This window comes from Cetorhinus maximus, chromosome 24 (genome assembly GCF_964194155.1).
Source record: "Cetorhinus maximus chromosome 24, sCetMax3.hap1.1, whole genome shotgun sequence".
In the NCBI taxonomy this organism is placed as follows: domain Eukaryota; kingdom Metazoa; phylum Chordata; class Chondrichthyes; order Lamniformes; family Cetorhinidae; genus Cetorhinus; species Cetorhinus maximus.
This window is the reverse complement of record NC_135902.1, coordinates 33,173,197-33,188,305: the sequence shown is the minus strand read 5'-3', so window position 1 is coordinate 33,188,305 and position 15,109 is coordinate 33,173,197. Positions and strand designations below refer to the sequence as shown.

The 15,109-nt window shown below is 44.0% G+C and overlaps 1 protein-coding gene across 4 annotated transcripts in view; it reads right to left on the bottom strand.

The window, feature by feature from the left end:
- ccdc57 (coiled-coil domain containing 57) overlaps positions 1–515 on the bottom strand; it is a 184,594-nt gene extending 184,079 nt beyond the window's left edge. For all 4 annotated transcript variants that reach the window (XM_078570969.1, XM_078570970.1, XM_078570972.1 and 1 more), the window contains exon 1: positions 299–515. The gene's annotated coding sequence lies outside the window, so the exon portion shown is untranslated. The remainder of the gene's footprint in view (positions 1–298) is intronic.
- Positions 516–15,109: the final 14,594 nt, after the last annotated feature.

The following is a 15,109-nucleotide window of genomic DNA, read 5'->3' as shown; positions in this document are numbered from 1 at the left end:
TCAAGGGAGCAAACCGAGACTGGAAGGACAAATGATCGTCCTCCTTACAGCAGGAGCACCTTGAGATTATTGTTGAATAAAATCTTTAAACAGACTCTAATAAAAACTGAGCAGTTTGCACCTTAAGTTTCAGTGATATTGAGGGTCAGAACTAGAACTCGTTAGTGATTCTTTTCAACGTGGACCTTTCAGGAAGCTGAGGCTGCACTGCCAGTTTATTAATTATTCAGGAGCTGCAGCGACTGCAGCTGCACCACCTCCAAACCAGCTTCCCCCAGAGCTCACTTTCCAAACTTACCTCTCTCGCCTACCTGCCGGGCTGTAGTTAGGCCGCTTTGCTTTTATCCGTCTGCTGGTGAGGAGAGGTGGTGGGGGGGGGGAGGGGGGGCGTCTGCTGGTGAGGGGAGGTGGGGGGGGTGGGGGAGGAGGATGGTCACAAACTGATTTGAAGCCCGCTGAAATAGGCCGCTGGTTTCCCGTTGTCACGGGTGACGGTGCCGCAGTCAATTCCCTCCGGGTCCGGCGTAACCGCGATTCCCCCTCCCCCCTCTCTCCCCCTCTCTCCCCTCCCGGGGCGGGAGGAGGATTTGTGGCACCGGCAACGGTTCAGCATTTCTTTGCAAGCTTAATTTTTGTTTTTTTTTAAAAAAAATATGGAATAAACACAGAACACACTGGAAATAAATAGCAAGAGTGCTGAGAGATTCCGCCCTCCCCCTCCTTTTTTTTTAAAAAAAAATCTTCTCATTGATCGCAATGATTCTCTCGGTGGAAATACATTTTTATTTTATGATCAGCCTCGGGCAGGAGCTTCATAAAAGATCGCGGAGAGAGTGGCGGGCGCTGGATATTCAGAATATCACATCCCCTGCGTGATGGAGCCTGCGAGGGGAGGGGAGGAGGAGTGAAGCTAAAGCAAACTCCCTCCCTCCCTCTCTCTCTCCTTCCTTCCTAAAGCTCAGACTGTTTGTATTGAACCATTGAGAGGGAGCTGCCGATCTGCACGTATTCGGAATGTGGCCCCAGCCACTGCAACAACAAAGACATGCTGGAGGATCCCAGAATAATAATTTTTTTTAAAAAAACAAAGACTGCTGATTGATGAAAAGGCACTTCGTGCGTTGACACGTTTTTGTTTCGGGTCCAGGTTTCCTAACAATGGGCCCTTTGGGTAGTGAGAGTCCGATTCCAGAAATACTTAACATCTTCATAGCGAAGAATGCGTGAGAAACAAGCATTAGCTCGTTTGCATTCGCCCAGTATGTGGTCTGCAAGTGGGATCTCATATAAAACCGGGATATTATTTCTGACTTCGTGAATCTGTGTGTGAAAAAGAATACACATTACCGGGATATTATTTATTTATAAACATATATGTGAAAAACAATCTCATAACCGGGATATTATTTCTTGTAAACATATATGTGAAAAACAATCTCATAACCGAAATATTATTTCTTTGTGAATATATGTGTGAAAAAGAATGCACATAACCGAAATATTATTTCTTTGTGAATATATGTGTGAAAAAGAATGCACATAACCGGGATATTATTTCTTACTTTGTGAATATATGGTTTGAAACAGAATGCACATTATCCAATCACATGCGCGACCTCTGGGCTGCTCATGTCTGCGGTAACCATCCATCATTTAACCTCAAACATAAACGGACAACGTAGCATTCGTGCTGAGAGAAACAGTTAACGCTTTCGTTCGGTAAACTTTCATCAGAACCTCGCTGAAATGAACATCTATTTTCTGCCCCCCCAGCTCCCCGGCCCCCGGATAAATGCAGGTTTCTGTCCATTTTACGAGCACGAGAAACAGGCACCGAATGGAAGCAACAGTGTATCTTGGTTCTAATTAGTCTTTCTTTCGAAATTTCTTGATTGGGTTATGGCGAGGGAAAAGGGAGAGTGGATTCCTGTATGCTTTCCACTGAGTCATAGTGTAATGAAATTTCTTTTACTATAATAGGATAATGCAATTCATTTACAACCATTGGGTATTTCCCTCTAATCAGTTTCCGAGAATGTACGTCATACAATGTAGCGTCATTCCTATTTCACAATAAGAGGGGGACCGAGGTATTACATACCAGGAACAAAAAAAAGTAAACTTAAAACCAGACAATGTAATAAACGAAATAGACCAAATGGAAACACCAGACTTGCGAAGCGTTGCAGTGAAAAGTAGGAAGATTTTAGAAAGAAAGAACTTGCATTCAGTGAGTGAGAAATACAAAGACAAAAATTAGCAGAAGTTCCACATGTAGAAAGGATGTGATTAATATTAGCAAAGGGACACATGCCATGGAAGTCACGAAAGGGCGTCATCTTTAACAACTTTTTGCTACGACCTTCTACTCATATTGCTAAACATTATCAAAAATTGTCTCCTGTAGCATAATATGCCATAATGCACAGATAGAAATAAATAATTTCCATATATTTGTGAGTCCTGACGAAAGATCATCGACCTGAAAGGATAACTCTGTTTCCCTCTCCACAGATGCTGCCTGGCCTGCTCAGTACTCAGTATTTCCAGCATTTTGTTTTTATTTCTGTTTTCCAGCACCTGTAGTATTTTGCTTTTGCATACATTTGTATTTGCAACAACAGACATTTTCCAGAGGAGGAAAAATGCAAGTTGTGGCATAAAAGTAATAAAAAGGAATGGGTAATTAGGAATCAACCTTGACTCAGTAGCAGCTCTCATTTTCAAGTTAGAAGGTTACTGGTGGTGTCTTTTAGATGAGACTTTAACCCATCTCAGGTCCAATCTGCCCTCAGTGGATGTAGAAGACAATATTTGAAAGAGATACGGGGAGCGTACCTGACCAATATTGTTATAAAACAACAGATTATCTAGTCATCATCTCATTACTATTTGTGAGACCTGCTGTGTGCAAATTGACTGCCACATTTCACACAACAAAACTGTGACCACACTTTAGAGGTTTAATTAACATCAAACCATTTGGAGCACCTTAACATTGTGAAAAGCACTGTATAAATGCAAGTTCTTTCCTTATTTAAATAGGTCATTGAATTATTACAAGGGCATTTCTTCTTTGTCAGTAACATTTTATTTTCTGACTTTCTTTTATATATAACAAAAAATAAACAGATTTTCCCCAGTTCACTTGGTAAAGGAAGTGTCTACCTAAGCCATGCAAATAGAAGATCCATGGCTTTATTCCCAATTAGTTTTAAGTTAGTTTATCTCAGGTGGGTTGACAGTAAAAATGCTGCTATTGCTTCAGTGCCTCGGAATTAGAGAAGGGAAAACAAGACAGTGTTCCCAGTTCTTGTTCACTAGCCAGTGTCCCTTGCTGGAATGAATGCATGTTTGGATATTGAGTGAAGATAAGAATGAGTTTAGCTGAAAGATCTCTAATCAAATAGATGCTAAAATTCACTACCTTGACTCACACTTGAAGAAATACTCGAAAGCACCTGTGAAATTGTACCTCAGCATAATTCAATGACTAAGAGAGGAGAACAGAATTATAGGAAGTGGGAAATCAAGCCAAGGATTTCTCTTTTAGAGTTAGAACAGAACAGTGAATTAACTTTTTTAAATTACTTAAATTGATTTTTCATTTGGTATAAATATTAATTAAATGTTAATCACTGGCAGTTGACTTTAAAAAAACATTAAGTCAAGTCTAAACCCTGTTTGCTTATAGTTTATAATGGTTTAAATATACTGTAATGTAGCATAATATCATCTTCCTTTGTGATATAATGATACAGTAGCTCATAGATGGAATGTGGATCAGCACCCAAGATTTCCCCATGTTGTGAGTTCTTAATGATATTATATTGTGAAGGAAGAGCCAAATTAAAACCAGGTATTTTCTGACAATGAGAGAAGGAGAAGCCAGAAGTAACTCAGTTGGGTGTACATCTTAGCACTTAGTTCCAGTGTGGCTAGAGGGAATGGCGTCCAAATTTGTGGACAGTATTAAAATAGCAGCATGGTAAATCATCCTGGGGATCAAAGGAAACTGCAAGGGGATATCGATAAGATTGTGGAATGGGTCACAAATGGCAAATAGAATTTCACAGTCTGAGTGTGAGGTGGTACATTTTGGTTAAAAAAAAACTTTTAATGGGAGGAAGCTGGATGATGTGAAAGAACAAAGGATTTGGGTCTTCAGGTTCAGAAGACATTTAAAACACTGCCTCAAGTGGATAAGACATAAAGCTAATGAAATACTGGGTCTTATAGCAAGAGTTATAGATATATATGCCTTAGTCATATATATATGTATAAATATATATATATAGGTTCCTATAAGGTACATATCCATCTTAATAGAATCACAGTTAGAATGCCTGTGTGAATTTGGGCTTCACACTATATGAAGAATGCTGAGGCAATACTGGGTAGAATGCAGATTCATTAGGGTGATGCCTGGTATAAGGGAATAGAAGTTTGAAGAAATGTTTGAAAAATTGGGGCTTTTTTTCAACAGAGAAAATTATGGGATAATTTTCTAGAGCATGTTAGAATTATGAATGGATAGTCCCAAAGATGGAGGTCTTGTGGTGCCATGGGTAGCATCCCTGCCTCTGAACCAGAAGTTCCAAGTTCAAATCCCACTCTAGGATCTGATGGCCAAGCAAGGTACATTCATAACGTGGCCAAACAGGTTGAGGATCAACTTGTAAATCCTTCCGATATATACCAATGGCAGGCGGTAAGAGCAGGGGAGATTCTAGGTCATCTATGTGATGGAAAGAAAAGCAGAGCCTCTACCATCACTATCCATTGTGCCAGGTTACAGCATACATGTAATAGTGTATGTTGGGGGGCCAGTTGGTTCAGTTGGCAAGATGACCAGTGTGGATCAGATTGGTGCCAACAGCTCAATCTGGCTGGGATGGATTCAGGGCCTGTCTCCTTGCTATATGAAGAAGGAAGCAATAATGTATATATTAAAAACATGCATTTGTGACAGAACAGCGATACAGCAGGCTGGTGCCAATTCCCCACATAGCAGATCATTACAGCTTTTGAAGCTCTGGTAAATACAGAAAAAAAACAGCCTAGGGAGAGGGAGGAAAAATTAGATGGTGAATTGCCATCATGCCTCACCTTCCTGTTCATTCCCCTCCAATTTTTCCATTTTGATGCAATCTCAGTAGAGAAGGACTTTAGGGTTGAAATCAAGCACCTCTCCAATTGGAGGAACACACAACAGTGCAAATATAAGTGTTTTTTTAAAGTAAGAAAATGGCATAGGATTAGTATTGGAGGTCTTCTGGCTGCAGCAAAAATACTTCCACTTTTTACTGCTGCTGCAGGCCTCTGAGGCTTATAGCAGCAGTGGACTTTTCTCCCTTGCTTCTGGGTGCTAAATTCTGCCAGGACACATGCCTGCAAGTGACAAAAACCAAATGTGGGTGCATTCAGTTCTGGTCAGGTGTTAGTCACTGTGGGTGCAGTCCACCTGACTAATTCACAGGTTGATGGAAAAAGGTAAATCAATCAAATGCATCAGTAGGTTAACAAATACAAGCAAACATAATTCTGATAACTGGCGTTGAGAAATCTGCTGAACTCACAGAGTACCTGAGATTTCCTGGCCTACCGTGTAGGAGTTATAGCCTCTAAGTTGAAAACAGCAAAATCACGAGTAAACCAGCAGCAGTAACAGCATAAAAAACTTTCTGAAACCCACAGTTAACCCTCAGATAGGGAACCCAGCTTTAAATCAAGAGGGCTAAGCCTTTTAAACAGCCTAGCTCCAATCATGTTTTTCCTCCATGGTGGCTGCATGGGAATGCAATGTTTGTTTATTAGGCCAGAATTTATTGCCCATTCCTAATTGCCCTTGAGAGGGTGGTGATGACCTGCCTTCTTGAACCGTTGCAGTCATTGTGGCGCAGGTACACCCACAGTGCTGTTAGGGAGGGAGTTCCAAGATTTTGACCCAGCGACAGTGAAGGAACGGTGATATATTTCCAAGTCAGAATGGTGAGTGGCTTGGAGGGGAACTTCCAGGTGGTGGTGTCCCCATGTGCCTGCTGCCCTTGTCCTTCTAGATGGTAGTGGTCCTGGGTTTGGAAGGTGCTGCCTGAGGAGACTTGGTGAGTTTCTGCAGTGCATCTTGTCGATGGTACATACTGCAGCTACTGTTCATTGGTGGTGGAGGGAGTGAATGTTTGTGGATGGGGTAGTGATCAAGTGGACTGCTTTGTCCGAGATGGTATCAAGCTTCTTGAGTGTTGTTGGAGCTGCACTCATCCAGGCAAGTGGAGAGTATTCCATCACACTCCTGGCTTGTGCCTTGTAGATGATGGACAAGTTTTGAGGAGTCAGGAGATGAGTTACTCACACAGGATTCCTAGCCTCTGACCTGCTCTTGTAGCCACAGTATTTCTGTGGGTAGTCCAGTTCAGTTTCTGGCCAATGGTAACCCCCAGGATGTTGATGGTGGGGGATTCAGCAATGGTAATGCCATTGAATGTCAAGGGGTGATGGTTAGATTCTCCGTTGTTGGAGATGGTCATTGCCTGGCACTTGTGTGGCACGATTTATAAGAATGTTGCCAGGGCTTGAAAATTGTAGCTATGAGGAGAGATTGGATAGAACAGAGGGGGTGGCCTGATAGAGGTGCACAAAATTATGAGGGGACTAGATAAAGTAGACAGGAAAAACTTGTTTCCCTTAGCTGAGGGGTCAATTACCAGGGGGCATAGATTTAAGGTGATTGGTAGAAGGATTAGAGGGGACATGAGGAAGAACTTTTTCACCCAGAGAATGGTGGGTGTCTGGTGGTTGCGGCTAAAATGCTCAACTCATTTAAAAGGTACCTGAATCTGCATCTAAGTGCTGTAACCTGCAAGGCTGTAGAACAGGTGCTAGAAAGTAGGATTAAAATGAGCAGTTGGTTTCTTTTTTCTCTTCCTGGCCAACACAGACATGATGGGCTGAATGACCTCTTTCTGCAGTGCAACTTTTTTATGGTTTCAATGGTTCACTTGCCACTTGCCACCCCAAGCCTGGATATTGCCCAGGTCTTGCTGCATTTGGACATGGATTGCTTCAGTATCTGAGGAGTCGCGAATGGTGCTGAACATTGTGCAATCATCAGCAAACATCCCTATTTCTGACTTTATAATGGAAGGAAGGTCATTGATGAAGCAGCTGGATATGGTTGGGCCTAGAACACTATCCTGAGGAACCTCTCCTCCTGCAGTGATGTCCTGGAACTGAGATGATTGACCTCCAACAACCACAACCATCTTCTTTTGTGCCAGTAATGGCCCCTACCAGCGGAGAGTTTTCCCCCGATTCCCACTGACTTCAGTTTTGCTAGGGCTCCTTGATGCTACACTTGGTCAAATGCGGCTGTGATGTCAATGGCAGTCACTCTCACCTCTGGAGTTCAGCTCTTTTGTCTATGTTTGAACCAAGGCTGAGGTCAGGAGCTGAGTGACCCTGGCGGAACCCAAACTGAGCATCAGCAAGCAAGTTATTGCTAAGCAAATGCTGCTTGATTTCACTGTTGTTGACCCCTTCCATCACCTTGATGATCGAGAGTAGACTGATGGGTGGTAATTGGCCAGGTTGGATTTGTCCTGCTTTTTGTGTATAGGACATACCTGGGAAATTTTCCACATTGCTGGGTAGATGCTGGTGTTGTAGCTGTACTGGAACAGCTTGGCTAGTGGTGCTGCAAGTTCTGGAGTACAAGTCTTCAGTATTATTGCCGGAATATTGTCAGGGCCCATAGCCTTTGAAGTATCCAGAGCCTTCTGCTGTTTCTTGATATCACATGGAGCGAATCGAATTGGCTGAAGACTAGCATCAGTGATGCTGAGGAACTTCGGAAGAGGCCAAGATGGATCATCCACTCTGCACTTCTGGCTGAAGATTGTTGCAAATGCTTCAGCCTTATCTTTTGCACTGATGTACTGGGCTCCTTCATCATTGAGGATGGGGATATTTGTGGAGCCTCCACTTCCAGTGAGCTGTTTAATTGTCCACCACCATTCATGACTGAATGTGGCAGGACTGCAGAGCTTAGATCTGATCCATTGGTTGTGGAATCACTTTAGCCCTGTCTATCACTTGCTGTTTATGCTGTTTGGCATGCAAGTAGTCCTGTGTTATAGCTTCACCAGGTTGACATCTCATTTTTACGTATTCCTGTGCTGCTCCTGGCATGCCCTCCTGCACTCTTCATTGAACCAGGGTTGATCCCCTGGCTTGGTATTAATGGTAAAGTGGAGGATATGTTGGGCCATGAGGTTACAGATTGTGGTTGAGTACCATTCTGCTGCTGCTGATGGCCCACAGTGCCTCATGGATTCCCAGTCTTGAGTTGCTAGATCTGTTTGAACTCTATCCCATTTAGCACAGTGGTAGTGCCACAAAACACGATGGAGGATATCCTCAATGTGAAGATGGGACTTCGTCTCCACAAGGACTGTGCGATGGTCACTCCTATCGATACTGTCATGGACAAATGCACCTGTGACCGGCTGGATGGTGAGGATGAGGTCAAGTACGTTTTTCCCTCACCACCTGCCACAGACCCAGTCCTAGCTATGTCCTTTAGGAGCTCAGTCTGTGGCAGTGCTACTGAGCCACTCTTGGTAATGGACATTGAAGTACATTCTGTGCCCTTGACACCTCAGTGCTTCCTCCAAGTGGTGTTCAACATGGAGGAATACTGGCCCATCAGCTGAGGGGGTGGTACATGGTAATCAGCAGGAGGTTTTCCTTGCTCATGTTGGACCTGATACCAGGAGACTTCATGGGGGCTGGAGTCGATGTTGAGGACTCCCAGGGCAACTCCCTCCCGACTGTACACCACTGTGCCATCGCCTCAGGGATGGTGATGGTGGCATCTGGGACATGATCTGTAAGGTATGAGTATGACTATGTCAGGCTATTGCTTGGCTAGTCTGTGAGACAGCTCTCCCCATTTTGACACAGCCCACAGATGTTAGTGAGGAGGACTTTGCAGGGTCGACAGTTTGCTGTTGTCGTTTCCAGTGCCTAGGTCAATGCCAGGTGATTTGTCCAGTTTCATTCCTTTTTATTGGCTTTTTTTGTAGCAGTTTGATTCAACTGAGTGTCTTGCTAGAGGGCATTTAAGAGTGGATCTGGAGTTAGAGTAGGCCAAACCAGGTGATGATATTAGATTTCCTTCTCTAAAGGACATTAATGATAATGGTGATAATCAATAATGGTTTTGTGGTCATCATTGGACTGCCATGGTGGGATTTGAACCCAGGTCCCCGTGGCATTACTCTGGGTCTCTGGATTACCAGTCCAGTGACAATACCACTACACCACCAGCACCAGCACCACCTCCCCCCTGTGCAACAGACAGTAAATCCTTGAGAAAGTTCTCTTATTGTGCTGTTCAGGAATCAACTGTGCATGATGAAATATTTGTTGGGAGAAAATGCTGCAGTTTGTTTGATGACAATTGTGCCAGTTTCCCACACACTGGGTTAATCAACGAAAATGGAGAAACAATAAGCCCCTTAAACAATGGTATCAACTTAATGAACTGGAAGGCAGGTAAGCATTCAATATATTAAGCAGGCAAATCCAAGTGTTTACTAAGTAAAGGTGCTGTAGAATTTAGAGAGTGATATGTTCTAAGGCAGGGATTGTAAACCCTATGGTATGGAATCAAGGAGAGAACCTATGGTATTGACGTTTAGCTCCCATCAACCAAAAGTACCTGATATATCAAGCACAGGAGGAGGTACCTGGAATCAGGCAACATCAGTCAATCATCACACTGCCAGACATGATTGGCTCACAGAAGAGTCCTTGTAATGGACAGCCAGGAGTTCCAAGGCCACCAGAATCCCAACAGGCTTTCAGTGAAACATTACAACCAACTGGTACACATACTCTTCCTATTAGGGAATAGGTGAGTAAAAGGTGTACAATGGCACACGGAATCTGTTAGGCCAAGCACCATGACAAAACATGGACATCACTCACACATCAACTAATTGATTCAATTTTCATGCACTTGATTTGTAATTGTGCTTGGAATGTCTCTGATTTTGCAGAATAATGTAAACAATAAAAATGTATACAGTAAAATATGAGTATTGAGCATAGTAGAGAAGGTACAGAAGATGATGTTGAAGAGATGTTTTGACTGTTTTACATGGCACATGTGGACAAGAGGGTTGTTAAGCTGGCATCCCAGTCACTTAGTTAAATGTGTATGTATGCATGATGCATCAGTCTTCCAGGGTGTGGTGTTGGGGAGCTATTCTCTCATTTTCATTGTCTCTCTTCTACAGTACTTTTATACTCTATAGTACTTTTTTTGGATTCTGAGCTTCTTCCTTTATAGTTAGACCTTTATATAGGGCAAATTATGGAACATAAAATACAGGGTAATGATCCTAGAAATGGGTCCTATAATAGAGTTTGCCATCCATCTAGATATCAAAAATGCTATAAATGACATGACCAGTAATGATTTTGTTGGTTCACTGGACCTCTTATTGCCATTCAGGCTCTGTCCATTTGACTGCTAGGGCCTTTGTGGATCCACTTTACCTTGTCCTTCAAATAGAATTGTCACTGATGATTGGTAAAATAAAATAGGTGCATCATGGAAACTGCTGAGAAGCCAGGCATTGACCAGCATTATTCTGTTTCGGTAATGACAGTCCAGTTGGACATTGAGAGAGTAAAACTCCTTCCTATCCATTTAGGTCAGCATTATATCCGCATACTCATGCAAAACCAGCAGTACGTTAGAATTGTAAAACATTCTTACAATACTGCTTTTCAGTGGCAAGTGTGATGAAGGTGTCAGTCACCAACTTGCTTCACTGGGGGGATATTTTACCCAGCTGCAGTCTAGCAGAAGCTAAAAAGCATAAATATTGAGTGTCATGATGACCCTGATAGCTTTCGGCTGTGTTGGCTGAGTAGCAGATGTTGTCTGGAGGCTTTATGTGGAACATAGCACACTTTCCCTTTAAACCTTGGCATCCTAAGGCACTGGCTTAATCAGACCCAGGTAGCTTTACCTGGGATGGTACCTCAAATACGTGGCATAGCAGAAGACACAGACTGCATGCTTTGGAGTTACCACATATATTTCTGCCAGCAGATTCCTATTTCACTGGGAAGACAAAACGCGCATTAACACTTCCATTCAGTAACAAGTATGCCCTTGAGCTTCTGGTTCCCTGCTCTTTTAATTCACAACCTTGCTCCCACTCTGACCTCTCTGTCCTCGGCCTCCTGCAGTATTCCAATAAAACTCAGCAGAACTTTGAGGACTAGCACCTCAACTTTCATTTAGATACTTTACAGCCTTCCAGACTCAATTTCAGAATGTAACCTCTGCTCCGTTTTGTTTCTCTTTTCTTTGTTGGTTTTGGTTTTACTCTCTTGTTTTTCTTTCGGACAGCAGCTCTTCACCATTCTGCCTTTCACACCTCCTCTAGACACATTTTTTGGTTCTTTACTTGTCCCATTACTGCTTCCTTTGGCTTTGTACCATCGACTCTTTTAATTTTTTCTGACATCCACACTATCACAGGCCTTGCCTTTTGTTTTTTGCCTACCACCCCTTATCACGTTTAAAACCTATGACATCTCTAACTCTTCCCAAACCTAATGAAGGACATCAATCTGAAAAATGTAACTGTTTTTCTCTCTCCACGGATGCTGCCTGACCTGCTGAGTATTTCCAGCACTGGCAGTATTTTACTGTTGTTCTATTTTGATTGATCTTCCTGATGTGGGGGAGGAGGGTGATGGTGGGAACAAGCTCTTGGGGGGGTTATCTGACCTGCTTGGACATATTACTATATTAATGTGCTACATAAATGCAAGTCGCTGTGATGGTGAAAATTTGGCCTACATTTTTTGGCACCTTCTGAAGTACTTTTCTCACCCATTCAAATGAATGGCTGGCATTTGTTGTTAATAAATGCAATTGCAATTAATACAAGGACCTCTGATATGATATATAGCATTGGGAGTAAAGAAAGCCTTTTCTTAGGCAGTCCTTTGAGATCCAGGATGATTTGCTTCCACTCCAATTCAATGGGTTCTGAAATAGCTGATAAACCCAATGCGTGATCTGCAGACTCTATTGCATGTGGGGCAGGTGGCACTTAAAGGGTTGGGTAAATGGGTTGTTTGGAGGTTTATGTGCTCCCTCCGAAGCCTTGACTTCGTGCCTGCACATTCCCAACAAAATCTCTTGGTGTTTGGTGCCTTCCTGAATGACCCTTCTTCATTTTGGTGGGGCACAAGCCAGGGTCTCCTATGAGTCGCTGAGTATGTTTGACCTCTTCAGGGATGCTTTGAGGATATCCCTAAAGCGTTTCTGCTGTCTTCCTGGGAGTCTCCTGCCATGACCGAGTAAAGCAGTTGCTTTGGGAGTCTGTTGTCAGGCATAAGAACGACATGTCCCACCGAGCTGAACTGGTTTTGAATGATTAGTGCCTCGATGCTGGGCTTGGGAGAGGATGTTGCTGTCGGACCACCTTCCTTGCCACTGGATTTGGAGGATCTTGCGAAGGAATCACTGATGGTACTTCCCCAGTGTTTTGAGGTCCCTGCTGTAGGTCATCCAAGAAACATATAGGAGCACAGGGATCACTGCTGCGTGGCAAACCATGATTTTAGTCTTGGGTTTGATATCCTAGTCCTCTGTCCCTCAATTGGCCGAGTGCTGGGCTGGCACATTGGAGGCAATGAGGAATTTTGTCACCCATATCTGCCTTTGTCAAGAGGAGGCTCCCAAGATATGGAAAATGGTCCACGTTTTCCAGGATCTCGCCATTCCAAATCTGCAACCTCTACCACCTAGAAGGACTAGGGCAGCAGACGCATGGGAGCACCACCACCTGCAAGTTCCCCTCCAAGCTACATGCCATCCTGACTTGGAACTATATCACTGTTCCTTCTCTGTCGCTGGATCAAAATCCTGGAACTCTCTCCTTAACAGCACTGTGTGTGTACCTACATCACATGAGCAGCAGCAATTCAAGAAGGCAGCTCACCACCACTTTCTCCAGGGCAATTAGGGACAGGCAATAAATGCTGGCCTAGCCAGTGATGCCCACACCCTGCAAACAAAGAAAAAAATGTAATCCGCTTCTCCACTTCCTCCTCGAACAGAGGCCCGAAAAATTCCCATCCACCACTACTCTCCTCCGTCTGGCTGAACTTGTTCTCTCACTGAACAATTTCACCTTAAACTCCTCTCACTTCATCCAAATAAAAGGTGTGGCTATGGGTACCCGCATGGGCCCCAGTTATGCCTGTCTCTTTATGGGGTATATGGAACATTCCTCGTTCCAGTCCTACTCAGGCCCCCTCCCACAACTCTTTCTCCGGTACATCGATGACTGCTTCGGTGCTGTTTCATGCTCTCATCTGGACCTGGAAAAATTTATTAATTTTGCTTCCAATTTCCACCCCTTCATCATTTTCACATGGTCCATCTCTGACACTTCCCTTCCGTTCCTTGACCTCCCTGTCTCAATTTCTGGTGATAGACTGTCCACCAATATTCATTACAAGCCTACTGACTCCCACAGCTACCTCGACTACAGCTCCTCACACCCTGCTTCCTTAACCGAGGTTTTCCACCCACGGTGGTTGACAGGGCCCTCAACCGTGTCCAGCCCATCTCCCGTGCATCCGCCCTCACACCTTCCTCTCCCTCCCAGGACCATGATACAGGACCATGATAGGGTCCCCCTTATCCTCACTTATCACCCCACCAGTCTCCGCATTCAAAGGATCATCCTCCGCCATTTCCGCCAACTCCAGCATGATGTCACCACCAAACACATCTTCCCTTCACCCACCCGGTGGCATTCCACAGGGATCGTTCCCTCTGGGACACCCTAGTCCACTCCTCCATCACCTCCTACACCTCAACCCCCTCCCACGGCACCTACTCATGCAACCGCAGGAAGTGCAATACCTGCCCCTTTACTTCCCCTCTCCTCACTGTCCAAGGGTCCAAACACTCCTTTCATGTGAAGCAGCATTTCACTTGCACTTCCCTCAATTTAGACTACTGCATTCGCTGCTCCCAATGCGGTTTCCTCTACACTTGAGAGACCAAACGCAGACTGGGTGACCGCTTTGCAGAACACCTTCGGTCTGTCCACAAGCATGACCCAGACCTCCCTGTCGCTTGCCATTTCAATACTCCACCCTGCTCTCTTGCCCACATATCCGTCCTTGGCCTACTGCACTCTTCCAGTGAAGCTCAACGCAAACTGGAGGAACAGCACCTCATCTTCCGAACAGGTACTTTACAGCCTTCTAGACTGAATATTGAGTTCAATAACTTTAGATCATGAACTCTCTCCTCCATCCCCAACCCCTTTCCGATCCACCTTTTTTCCAATAATGAATATAGATTTTTCTTTTCCCACCTATTTCCATTGTTTTTAAATGTATTTCCATCCAATGTTTTATCTCTACCTATTTCGATCCCTTACCCCCACCGCACCCCCACTAGGGCTATCTGAACCTTGCTCGTCCTACTTTCTACCCTTAATGTCACCTATTAGCACATTTCTTAGCTAATATCACCACTGTCAACACCCCTTTGTCCTTTTGTCTATGACATCTTTTGGCAATCTCCACCTATCACTGGCCCTCTATCCAGCTCTACCTGTCCCACCCCCTTAAACCAGCTTATATTTCACCTCTTCTATATTTCTTCAGTTCTGATGAAGAGTCATACCGACTCGAAACGTTAACTGTGTACCTCTCCGCAGATGCTGTCAGACCTGCTGAGTTTTTCCTGGTATTTTTATTTTTGTTTTGGATTTCCAGCATCTGCAGTTTTTTGCTTTTAAAAAATGTAATTGTCAGGGGGGGGTGTTTTGCTGTGGGACCTGTTTGGAAGAGGACTTTAGTTTTCCAGGTGCTTGGTGAAAAGCCCATTTTCTGATTTCCTCTGGAGAAGAAGTTGACAACGAGCTGCAGCTCTTCTACCGAGTGAGCGCACACACAAGCGTCATCTACATAACTGAAGCTGCATGAGGTAGGAGTGGTTTTGAAATTAAGCCAATGGCCGCTAAGACCCAGCGGAATCTTTACTGAGTACAGT